At 47.5% G+C, this 12,478-nt stretch overlaps 1 protein-coding gene and 1 pseudogene across 3 annotated transcripts in view; one reads left to right on the top strand and one right to left on the bottom strand.

The window, feature by feature from the left end:
- Nucleotides 1-12,478, top strand: part of NOX4 (NADPH oxidase 4) — a 310,753-nt gene that overhangs the window by 62,151 nt on the left and 236,124 nt on the right. The gene's annotated exons all lie outside the window — the stretch shown is intronic.
- LOC137554814 (U2 spliceosomal RNA) lies at nucleotides 1,224-1,431 on the bottom strand (annotated as a pseudogene).

Raw genomic sequence — 12,478 nt, 5'->3', positions numbered from 1 at the left:
TTTTTTTTTTTAGCTTTCTTGGCTCCCGGGTAAGCAAGGCTATTAGCCCCATGCACGGAAAAAGCGTGAGTGCCCTAAAGCACCCCCACAAAACGTGCATAAGTAGCCACGGGCCCCACAATGCAGCAGGGCCCTTCTGGTGTTCCCCGAAGGGAACCTTCCCCCTTTGCCATCGGCTCAGGGGGTGGCATCCTCCAACACCCGAGGGGTTGGAGGATCCTGGAGTCCTCCGAGGAGGACCCCGGCTGTGCCCAGTGGTTACCCAAAGGGCCTGACCATGTGGCAACCGCGTCCACATGGTCCGGGTGGCTCCCCCGAGAGGGAGCCGAGTGGGAACCGAAGTCCCCGGTGCCAGCAAGCTGGCCCCGACCTTGCGGCCGGAGTTATAAAAATTCTGCACTCTCCCTAGCCAAAAGGCCGGGGAGCTGCGTTAGTTGGCTATGCATATGGGCAGTACAGAGCAAAGCACCCTACTTCCGCCTGGGATCTGCCATGTCCCAGGTTTTTTCAGGTGCACCTAGAGCGCCACTTCCAGGGGCAGTACGCCTAAGCAAAGCCCTCAGCCATTCAGCTTTGATCAATAGTAGATCCATTCCACCAGCCTCTGGGAATTATGACTAGGCGGGACACACTGCCACTGTGCCATCCCTCCAGGTCCCCCAAAGGTCCCCTCTGATAAGAACAGATTTTTTTTTTTTTTTAAGCTTTCTTGGCTCTTGTTGCATGCAACAGGAGTCCCGGGTAAGCAAGGCTATTAGCCCCGTGCACGGAAAAAGCGTGAGTGCCCTAAACCACCCCCACAAAACGTGCATGAGTAGCCACGGGCCCCACAATGCAGCAGGGCCCTTCCGGTTGTTCCCCGAAGGGAACCTTCCCCCTTTGCCTTCGGCTCAGGGGGTGGCATCCTCCAACACCCGAGGGGTTGGAGGATCCTGGGGTCCTCCTCCGAGGACCCCGACTGCGCCCAGTGGTTACCCAAAGGGCCTGGCCATGTGGCAACCGTGTCCACATGGTCCGGGTGGCTCCCCCGAGAGGGAGCCGGGTGGGAACCGAAGTCCCCGGTGCCAGCAAGCTGGCCCCGACCTTGCGGCCGGAGTGATAAAAATTCTGCACTCTCCCTAGCCAAAAGGCCGGGGAGCTGCGTTAGTTGGCTATGCATATGGGCAGTACAGACCAAAGCACCCTACTTCCGCCTGAGATCTGCCACATCTCAGGTTTTTTCAGGTGCACCTGGAGCGCCACTTCCAGGGGCAGTACGCCTAAGCAAAGCCCTCAGCCATTCAGCTTCAACCATGGTATAGATCCATTTAATCAGCCCCTGGGAATTACGACCAGGAAGGACACCCGCCACAGTGCCATCCCTCCAGGTCCCCCCAAAAACCTCAAGAACAGATACTACACTTGATCTTAGCCAAAAGGCCGAGAACTGGTATTGCTTAAAAGGAAAAAAAAATATGACAGACTCCTTATCCGTCTTAGTTTGGGTGTCCTTTAGGCCGGCTTTACAACATAATTTTGGGTTGCGGTGGCCGTGGGGTTGCGATGCTCCTGCTATATCCCACCGCAAAATAATTTTTTTTTTTTTCTGGTTTGACTTGATGGATGGATGTCTTTTTTTCAACCAAACTAACTATGTAACTAACTCTGTTAGTCTACATCTAACTATGTAGACTAACATATGACTCTGCAGCAAAGTGCGCCAACAGGGTCATTTGCATAGCACCGCCCCCACCCACACGCCCCTCGCCGCCCTTCGTCCAGTGACGTACTTTCTGCTGGACAGGAAGTACATCACTGGGATCCCAGTGCTTTCCGTTGTTCCGAGCATGCGTGCCACAACTGCGTCGTCATCCTTTTTAAAAGATAGGCGTCGCCCAATGACTAACATTATTTCTGCCAGGGCGGAAGTCCTGCGGTAACGTGCTGTTGACTTTGCTGCAGCTCAGCGGCGAATCAGAAACTGGTAAGTGTGCTAGGTCCCATTGACTTGCATTGGCGTTGTGTTACTTTGCAGTAAAACAGGGTAACACAACACACACTTGTAATGCAAGTGTAAAAGGGGCCTAAAGCGCCAGATTGAGCTCATAAACTAGAATACTGACTACACTTGTCTGCATGATACCCCTCCCCCCCCCCCCACACACACACACACGCGCACACACCATACACACACACACACAACACACACACGCACCCCACACACCACACACACACACACACACCACCCCCCCCCCGCACACACACACACACGCACCACACACACACACACCCCACACACACACACTACACATACACACCACACACACACACACACACACACACCGCACACACACACATACACACACCTCACACACACATACACACACACACACACCATACACACACACACACACCATACTCACACACACACACCATACACACACACACACACCACACACACACCACACACGCACCACAAAAACACACACCCACACACACTACACATACACACCACACACACACACACCAACCCCCCCCCCCCACACACACACACACACCACACACACACACACACCACACACACACACACACACACACACACACACACACACACACACACACACACACACACACACACACACACACACACACACACCACAACACACAACACACACACCACACACACACCACACACACACACACAACACACACACACACACAACACACACCACACACACACACACACAAGAAAGAAAGCTCATCGCTCATGTGAGAACACTCACATAGAGCAACAATGCACAAGCACTTTTTTTTTTAAATCGACAGTGCTTAAGAAAAAAAACGAAAACGCACACAGTGTGAACAAGCCCATATTTTAGGCAACCTTAGTGGAGGCCTTGAGCCTGGTGTTTGTCCAAGGACCGGCTACTGGCTGTAACGATTGTGTAATTATTTCCATGGCACAGGATGCGCGCTGACACTGCGGAAATCCTCCACAAGCGTATAATCGGAGCGAACCCAGCAATGGTGCTATGCACCTGTAGAGGGGAATTCCTGCCGGCACATGGAGCTGTGGAGAACAGAGGAACAACCCCTCTGTACTGCCACAGATGCCAGATAGGAATTGTACGAGGGGAAGCAATGCAGGGCAAGATAGCCCTTAAAGAGAAAGAGCACAGAGACAGGATGTATGTGTGTCCACCAATCTAGTCGCCACCCAGCAACGATGAACACACAACAGGGGAAACCAAGTGAGAACGCAATCGCAAGAGATAACGATTGCCAACAGGGAAACAAGACTGAGTAAGCACAGAGATAGAATGTGCGTGTGTCCACCAATCTAGTCGCCACCCAGCGACGGTGAACGCACAACAACGGAAATGAAGTGGGAACGCAAGCGTAGCGATTGCCAATAGTGACACAAGACTGAACTAGACCGAGCACAAGTATAAAGAAAGAGCACAGGGACAGAATGAATGTGTGTCCACCAATCTAGTCGCCACCCAGCGACGGTGAACACGCATCAGCAGAAACAAAGCATGAATGCAATCGCCAGACTGGTGATTGCCAACAGACACAAGAATGAGCAGGACAGAGCACGAGAGTAGCAAAAGGCACAGCAAGCAACAACAATAAGAACATCAAAGAAAATAACAAACGCTAGCTAAACGCGAACACCGCACTCATTCGCAACAGCGAACACGTTTAAGCACGATCACCGCGCGTTAGGCGCCCAGTGATAAGCAGGCCACCCTAACTAACACGAAATAGAGTACACAAACACGAAATAGAGAACGCGAACGCTTGCTAAACGGTTACCTCACCGAGCCTACAGCAAGCGTTCGTACCAGACAAGACAGACAGACAGATGGGGCATTATATAATGCTGTCATGTGTCGACGTGTCCGCATCAGGTCAATGATGGGTTTGCATGGGGTGTGTGCGAATAGGGTTTATAGCCATTCTGCTCGATCTTTATTTCAACTTGCTACATTAAAAATGCACTTTGAATAGAAGGCTCATATACGGGCAGATGAATAAAGATTCACTACTTCCCCTTCCCTGATTGGATGGCTGCAGCTTCCATTTGTTTTAAATACAGCATTGCTGCGTTAGGAGAGGAGGAGTCGAGGATTCCGTATAAGAGGACGGCTCACATCTCCAAGCCCCGCCCTGATGAAGCTTGCTGACGTCAAGCGAAACTAGTCGGCGATTGGTCGCCTTCATCCAACCTTCTGACCGCGGACCCACCAGGCGGTGGCACGCTGGAGAATCCGGCTTGGCGCGTGTGGCGTGGCGTCCTCCCGGGCAGCTTGGCTGCTCAACTCTAGACCGGTGGAGAGTTTCTCTACCCGCGGACGGACTGTGACGGCTAACTAGTCACGTGGAGGTGAACGCTCGCTGCGTTTCTGATGCGCTTGATCGGTTTCCCAGCGGTTGAAGTTTGTCCACACGCCGGACCGGATTGCATCCAGAGGGGCCCCTCTTTGTGGATTACAATTGGTGCAGCCTGCCTGCGCGGCTGATTCAAAATAGCCAGGCGGATTACCATTCTCATCCAACTTGCGACGGACATTCGGAGGTCGTGAGTATGAGTACACACACGCAGTGAACTTGTGTCTTTTATGTGCCAGCCCAGTCAAATGAGACATATGCACGTCTATTTGGAGGACATTGGACATTCTGCACATGCACTAGCGTGTGTCAATATCTAGGCTGTTTTCTCATTCCGTTTTCCCCGCAGGCGGACTTTTGTCAGTGCCATATATTGCCACTCATGGGGTACCCCGTAAATATCTGGAGGTGTTTGGTGTGAAGCGTGCCAGTATGGTTTGGATGTTGGTTTGGTTTTTATCTGACAACAGCGCTGTTGCTTTTTTAGCTCTGTATGCATTCATTTAGGTAGCCTCGCAATACTGATTATCTATAAGTCAATAAAGTTTTCTAATTTTGCATATACCGTTGAGTCCTAAGGAGCCCTCTGTTAATCCGATTTGCTTTTACAAATAAGGTTCAGGACCACCGCCTACATTTGGCAAAGGTGATGCTCACTCAATTTACTTACGTCCCTGAACAATTTCCCCATACCCTTCCCCTGTTAGCCTTAAAGAGAAAGAGCACAGAGACAGGATGTATGTGTGTCCACCAATCTAGTCGCCACCCAGCGACGATGAACACACAACAGGGGAAACCAAGTGAGAACGCAATCGCAAGAGATAACGATTGCCAACAGGGAAACAAGACTGAGTAAGCACAGAGATAGAATGTGCGTGTGTCCACCAATCTAGTCGCCACCCAGCGACGGTGAACGCACAACAACGGAAATGAAGTGGGAACGCAAGCGTAGCGATTGCCAATAGTGACACAAGACTGAACTAGACCGAGCACAAGTATAAAGAAAGAGCACAGGGACAGAATGAATGTGTGTCCACCAATCTAGTCGCCACCCAGCGACGGTGAACACGCATCAGCAGAAACAAAGCATGAATGCAATCGCCAGACTGGTGATTGCCAACAGACACAAGAATGAGCAGGACAGAGCACGAGAGTAGCAAAAGGCACAGCAAGCAACAACAATAAGAACATCAAAGAAAATAACAAACGCTAGCTAAACGCGAACACCGCACTCATTCGCAACAGCGAACACGTTTAAGCACGATCACCGCGCGTTAGGCGCCCAGTGATAAGCGTGCCACCCTAACTAACACGAAATAGAGTACACAAACACGAAATAGAGAACGCGAACGCTTGCTAAACGGTTACCTCACCGAGCCTACAGCAAGCGTTCGTACCAGACAAGACAGACAGACAGATGGGGCTACCAGTAGCAACCGCTTCTCTGGCCAGCACCCCACAAGGCAGAATATAGAAGGAACCACCGCTGCTACCGCTAGAGCGGATGCGATCCAGACAGACAAACAAATGGGGCTACCAGTAGCAACCGCTGCTCTGGTTAGCACCCCTCAGGCAGAATATAGAAGGAAGCACTGCCCCTACCACTAGGGCGAACGCAATCCAGACAGACAAACAAATGGAGCAGCCAGCAGCAACCGCAGCTCTGGCCTACACTCCCAGACAGACAGAACGATTTCCTGTCGACCGCCGCTGGCGACAAGACAATCGAGGCAGAGAAACAGGACAAGGCACTACAAATAATACAACCTGACTGCACTAGAGGGATGCCTAGTGCAGTCCCCAGGAATACTCTAAGATAATCTTTAGCAAACAATAGCAAGGCTGACATTCCAGGAGTGTTTTAGCAGTAACAAACCATCATGACCAGCAAAGGATCCTGGGAGAACATGGTATTTATGCTGCAAGCCTTCAAAAGAGGCGGCTAGGCAATTTGCATGACAAGTGTATGCAGATTCCTCAGTGACAGAGCAAGTCTAAAACTTGCAAATTAAAGACAGGTCTCTTTTCCAGAGACCTGCAGCCCTCAGACTTAAGGAATGGTCAAACAGCTGTCTGCCTGTGCAGCCAGCTGAGCGGATCATTACACTGGCCACTTCCTCTATACCACTTCCTGACTCCTTTCCTTACCATAAAAAGGTCTGGTGGCAAGCATAGGCAGCCTAAGCTGGGACCGTGCCTGACACACACCACACTCTCCATCTCCATTAGAGATAGGAAAGAGGGACAGCATGAAGGATGATAGTATTTCAATTCAGAAGTATTTCATTGCAAAGCATTACTGTAGTCTCAGTATAGCAATGACATATTCCTCATGCAGGAGGAGTAATTATAACATTCCAAAGCGTGATATTTAGCAGACAAAAGAAAGAACAATCACAGCCATATGTTGGTTGCATGGAGTATTTTCCAGTCATAAAAGCCTTTGTTAAGACATTAAATATTTAAACTTGACTGTCAACAAGTATTGTCTAACTGAGGATGAGATTCGCATTACCCAATTGTAAAGGCTTAGGGGAAGAGAAAGAAAATTATTTATATTAGCAGGCGGGGGTCTTAAATCGTGATTGTCTGCCTAAGTCATTCATTAACGGTGACCACATTTTAGAACATGCATCCATGTTATTAACTTAAAGTGAATGGGAACTGCATTTAAAAAAAATGAGACAGATACTTACCCAAGGAGAGGGAAGGCTCTGGGTCCTATAGAGCCTTCCGGCTCCTCTCCTGGTCCCCTCGTTCCGGTGCTGGCTCGCCCGGTAGCAGTATTTGACTAATTTAGTCAAATACTGTTTTACCCAGCCGAAGGAGGCTTCAGAGGTCTTCAGGGAGCCCGAGTGCTCCTGAAGAAGGGCGGCCCTGTACTGCGCCTGCACAAGCACGCTATCCTGCATGCTCACGCCTGTGCAGTACAGGGCCGCCCGTCTTCGGGAGGACACGGCTCCCGGAGACTTCCACATACCCTTTCGGTGGGGGATTGAAACAGGGAGGAGCCAGCACAGGATAGAGAGCACCGAGAGAGGAGACGGAAGGCTCTATACGACCCAGAGCCTTCCCTCTCCTTAGGTAAGTATTTGCTTCATTTTTTTTAAAATGTGGTTTCCATTCACTTTAACACACCTGAAGGAAAAATAACCTTATAATAAATTGTATCTGTAGTACAGCTAACATATAAAACATAAGTAGCAAAGAAAAAAGTCTTATATTGTTTTCCAGTACAGAAAGAGTTAAAAAAAAACTTCAGTTGTTATCTATGTAAAGGAACTAATCGGACCCACTGGGTGGAATACAGTCCTGTTTTCTGAAGCACTTAAACAGTGAGAGACAGCTTAAAATAAAGTTTTAATACAGGAACGTTCTAAGGGTCATTATTTTTGCTTTGTTTTATAGCTTAAAAGACAGAGTGTGGATTTAAAACGGTGACTGTGACAGTATGATGCAGTTGTTAAAAAAAAAATCTATATAACTAAAATTAAAAATATGAGACTTTTCACTGCTGCTAATGTTCTGTTATTTATCTGTACAACATACAATTCATTATATTATAAGTTTTTTTTTTTTTTTTATTGTATTTGACATGTGTTGTTGTGCAATTTTTCACATCCTAAAAGCAGCCTACGACAGGTGAATCACGTACTATTCAAGGCAATGAAAATGCAAATTTTTGCATTTCAAATTTGAACATTTACATGTGAATAACAAAATTTACATAAATAAGAAGGAAAGCAGTTCCAAAACTTCCAACACTTCCAAAAAAAAACCCAAGCATGTGCTCAGTACGCCCCTTTGGAGCACCCACAGGAAGTAGAAGGGAGGGACGGGAAGTTATAGCTTTAAAAATCGTACTGTGAAGTTTTGCACTCATAATGGGAAAATAGAATCCTATGCCAAAATTCATACATTTTGCATTTGTGGAAAAAAAGCGTGTGAAAATTGCTATGCCGAGTGCAAAGGCAGGCTAAAAGTCGATGTCCTGAATAATTTACTGCTTTCTGCGATATGCCGCTACAGTGCCTCTTTAACTCATTAGCAGCTTCAATACAGTTATTGTAACGGTTGTGGAATTATCTCCGTGGTCAGCGCACAACATGTACGCTGACACTGCGGAAACCCTCCACAAGCGCTTGGATAAGGGAACCCAGCTTTGATGCAAATGCACCTGTAGAGAGGTATTCCAACCGGCAGATGGAGCTGTGGAGTACAGAGGAACACAGTCTCTGTACAACCACAGATGCCAGATGGAGATTGCACGAAGTGAAGCAATACAGGGCAAGATAACCACTCGAGAGAGAGTGAGCACAGAGACAGAATGTATGTATGTCCACCAATCTAGTCGCCACCCGGCGACGGTTGACATACAACAAGCGAAGACCAAAGTGAGAAAGCAATCACAAGAATGGCAATTGCTAACATAGATACAAGACTGAGTAAAGACAGATCATAGAATGAATAAAGACAGAACCAAATAGCAAACTGCAATCCAACACGAAGGAACTGACAGGCAGAGATGAGCGTAATGGAGTAATTACGATTTCGCGAAATTTCACGTAATTAGTGTAATTACGTTTATGTCCGTAAGTACATAATCGTAATGAAGAAGGATTTCGCGTAATTTTCGCATTGCAACCGGTATTACGAAATTAATGCGTATGGTCATGCTCCCGAAGCGGAAAAGTTGACGCATGTATCAATGTTAGGTAGCCGCCGACTTTAAGGGTTAATAGCAAAGCCCCCTTAAATGCTAAGAGCCTCAAATTTGGAGAATATATTAAGGAGATCAGGAGGAATAAGAGGAAACATTTTTTTTTCAAAAAGACCTTATAGTTTTTGAGAAAATCGATGTTAAAGTTTCAAAGGAAAAATGTAAACATTTAAAAACCCGCCGACTTTAACGGTTAATAGCAAAGCCTGCTTAAAGTTTAGGAACACCAAATTCCCAGGGTATATTAAGGGGATCAGTGGGAATAAGAGGAAATTTTTTTTTTTTCAAAAAGACCTTATAGTTTTTGAGAAAATCGATTTTTAAGTTTCAAGGGTGAAAATGTCTTTTAAATGCAGAAAATGTCAGTTTTTTTTGCACAGGTAACAATAGTGTATTATTTTCATAGATTCCCCCAAGTGGGAAGAGTTTTACTTACTTCGTTCTGAGTTTGGGAAATATTAAAAAAAAAAACGACGTGGGGTCCCTCCTCCCAGACCTCTTTAACCCCTTGTCCCCCATGCAGGCTGGGATAGCCAGAATGCGGAGCACCGGCCGCGTGGGGCTCCGCACCCTGACTATACCAGCCTGCATGGTCCATGGATTGGGGGGTCTCGGAAGGGGAGGGGCAGCCAAGCTTTCCCCTCCCCCTCCGAGCCCTTGTCCAATCCAAGGACAAGGGGCTCTTCTCCACCTCCGATGGGCGGTGGAGGTGGAGGCCGCGATTTCCTGGGGGGGAGGTTCATGGTGGAATCTGGGAGTCCCCTTTAAAAAGGGGTCCCCCAGATGCCCACCCCCCCTCCCAGGAGAAATGAGTATAGAGGTACTTGTACCCCTTACCCATTTCCTTTAAGAGTTAAAAGTAAATAAACACACAAACACTTAGAAAAAGTATTTTAATTGAACAAAAAACATAACCACGAAAAAAGTCCTTTAATATTCTTAATTAACCATTAATATTTACCTGTCCCTTTAAATAAATGATCCCTCGAAATAGCCTCGGAAATGTTCTATCAGTTACAATGTAACAAAGTTATTACAATGTAACAACTTTGTTACATTGTAACTACGCCGCACCCTACGTCACTCGCCGCCGCCGCATACGCGTCTGCGCTGCACACATTCCCGACAGAGCTCTGAGCTATATAGCTCAGAGCTCTGAGAAGCATCTTTGTATTTAGGCTCCAAGGAGCCCCATTGGTCCTTAGCAGACCAATGGGGTTCCTTCAAATCAAAAGGAACCCCATTGGTCTGCTAAGGACCAATGGGGCTCCTTGGAGCCCAAATACAAAGATGCTTAGAGAGCTCTGAGCTATATAGCTCAGAGCTCTGTCGGGTCCGTGCAGGACGCTAAGTCCCCGCCGGCTCCCGCTGCCCTCCCCGCCTCTCCCACATGTCACCCACATGTCACTCACATGTGGGTGACATGTGGGTGACAGATGTGGGCGGGGAGGACAGCGGGAGCTGCGGGGACTTAGCCTCCTGCACGGACCCGACAGAGCTCTGAGCTATATTAGCTCAGAGCTCTCTAAGCATCTTTGTATTTGGGCTCCAAGGAGCCCCATTGGTCCTTAGCAGACCAATGGGGTTCCTTTTGATTTGAAGGAACCCCATTGGTCTGCTAAGGACCAATGGGGCTCCTTGGAGCCTAAATACAAAGATGCTTCTCAGAGCTCTGAGCTATATAGCTCAGAGCTCTGTCGGGAATGTGTGCAGCGCAGACGCGTATGCGGCGGCGGCGAGTGACGTCGGGTGCGTCGTAGTTACAATGTAACAAAGTTGTTACATTGTAACTGATAGAACATTTCCGAGGCTATTTCGAGGGATCATTTATTTAAAGGGACAGGTAAGTATTAATGGTTAATTAAGAATATTAAAGGACTTTATTCGTGGTTATGTTTTTTGTTCAATTAAAATACTTTTTCTAAGTGTTTGTGTGTTTATTTACTTTTAACTCTTAAAGGAAATGGGTAAGGGGTACAAGTACCTCTATACTCATTTCTCCTGGGAGGGGGGGTGGGCATCTGGGGGACCCCTTTTTAAAGGGGACTCCCAGATTCCACCATGAACCTCCCCCCCAGGAAATCGCGGCCTCCACCTCCACCGCCCATCGGAGGTGGAGAAGAGCCCCTTGTCCTTGGATTGGACAAGGGCTCGGAGGGGGAGGGGAAAGCTTGGCTTTCCCTCCCCTTCCGAGACCCCCCAATCCATGGACCATGCGGGCTGGTATAGTCAGGGTGCGGAGCCCCACGCGGCCGGTGCTCCGCATTCTGGCTATCCCAGCCTGCATGGGGGACAAGGGGTTAAAGAGGTCTGGGAGGGGGGACCCCACGTCGTTTTTTTTTAATGTTTCCCACACTCAGAACGAAGTAAGTAAAACTCTTCCCACTTGGGGGAATCTATGAAAATAATACACTATTGTTACCTGTGCAAAAAAAACTGACATTTTCTGCATTTAAAAGACATTTTCGCCCTTGAAACTTAAAAATCGATTTTCTCAAAAACTATAAGGTCTTTTTGAAAAAAAAAATTTCCCTCTTATTCCCACTGATCCCCTTAATATACCCTGGGAATTTGGTGTTCCTAAACTTTAAGCAGGCTTTGCTATTAACCGTTAAAGTCGGCGGGTTTTTAAATGTTTACATTTTTCCTTTGAAACTTTAACATCGATTTTCTCAAAAACTATAAGGTCTTTTTGAAAAAAAAATGTTTCCTCTTATTCCTCCTGATCTCCTTAATATATTCTCCAAATTTGAGGCTCTTAGCATTTAAGGGGGCTTTGCTATTAACCCTTAAAGTCGGCGGCTTTTTTATATTATACGGAGCGTTACGGTTTAACGCGAAATAACGGTAGCGTTTAATGCGAAATTACGGCATGAACGAAACGCGAAATTACGCGTTGAAAATTACGCTTACGGTATTTTCAATTACGATTTTAATGGCAATTACGCTACTGTAATTTCGCATCGTAATCGCAAATTTCGCATGCGTAATTTTAGTAATGCGAAATTACGAAAATTTCAGCTCAACTCTACTGACAGGACTAGCTAAACGCGGTCACCACACGTTAAGCGCAATAGCGTCAAAGCGCGTTCAAGGCACGGTCACCGCGCGTTAAGCGCAACAGCGACAAAGCGTACCAACCCTAACTAACTATTAAACACAGAACAAAAAGACAAACAGATGGCGAGAATGCTTTGCTAATCGGTTGCCTAACACCAGACAACAGCAAGCGTTCACACCAGACAAAAGCTCTGGCCCACACTCCAGGAACATAGGTCAGAAGGATCCACCGCCTCTACCGCTAGGGCAAATGCGATCCAGACAGACAGACAGATGGAGCAACCAGTAGCAACCGCTGCTCTGGCTTACACTCCAAGGCAGAGT

This window comes from Hyperolius riggenbachi, chromosome 2, assembly GCF_040937935.1.
Source record: "Hyperolius riggenbachi isolate aHypRig1 chromosome 2, aHypRig1.pri, whole genome shotgun sequence".
NCBI lineage: Eukaryota > Metazoa > Chordata > Amphibia > Anura > Hyperoliidae > Hyperolius > Hyperolius riggenbachi.
The sequence above is the reverse complement of the archived record's forward strand: the minus strand, read 5'-3'. Positions and strand labels throughout refer to the sequence as shown.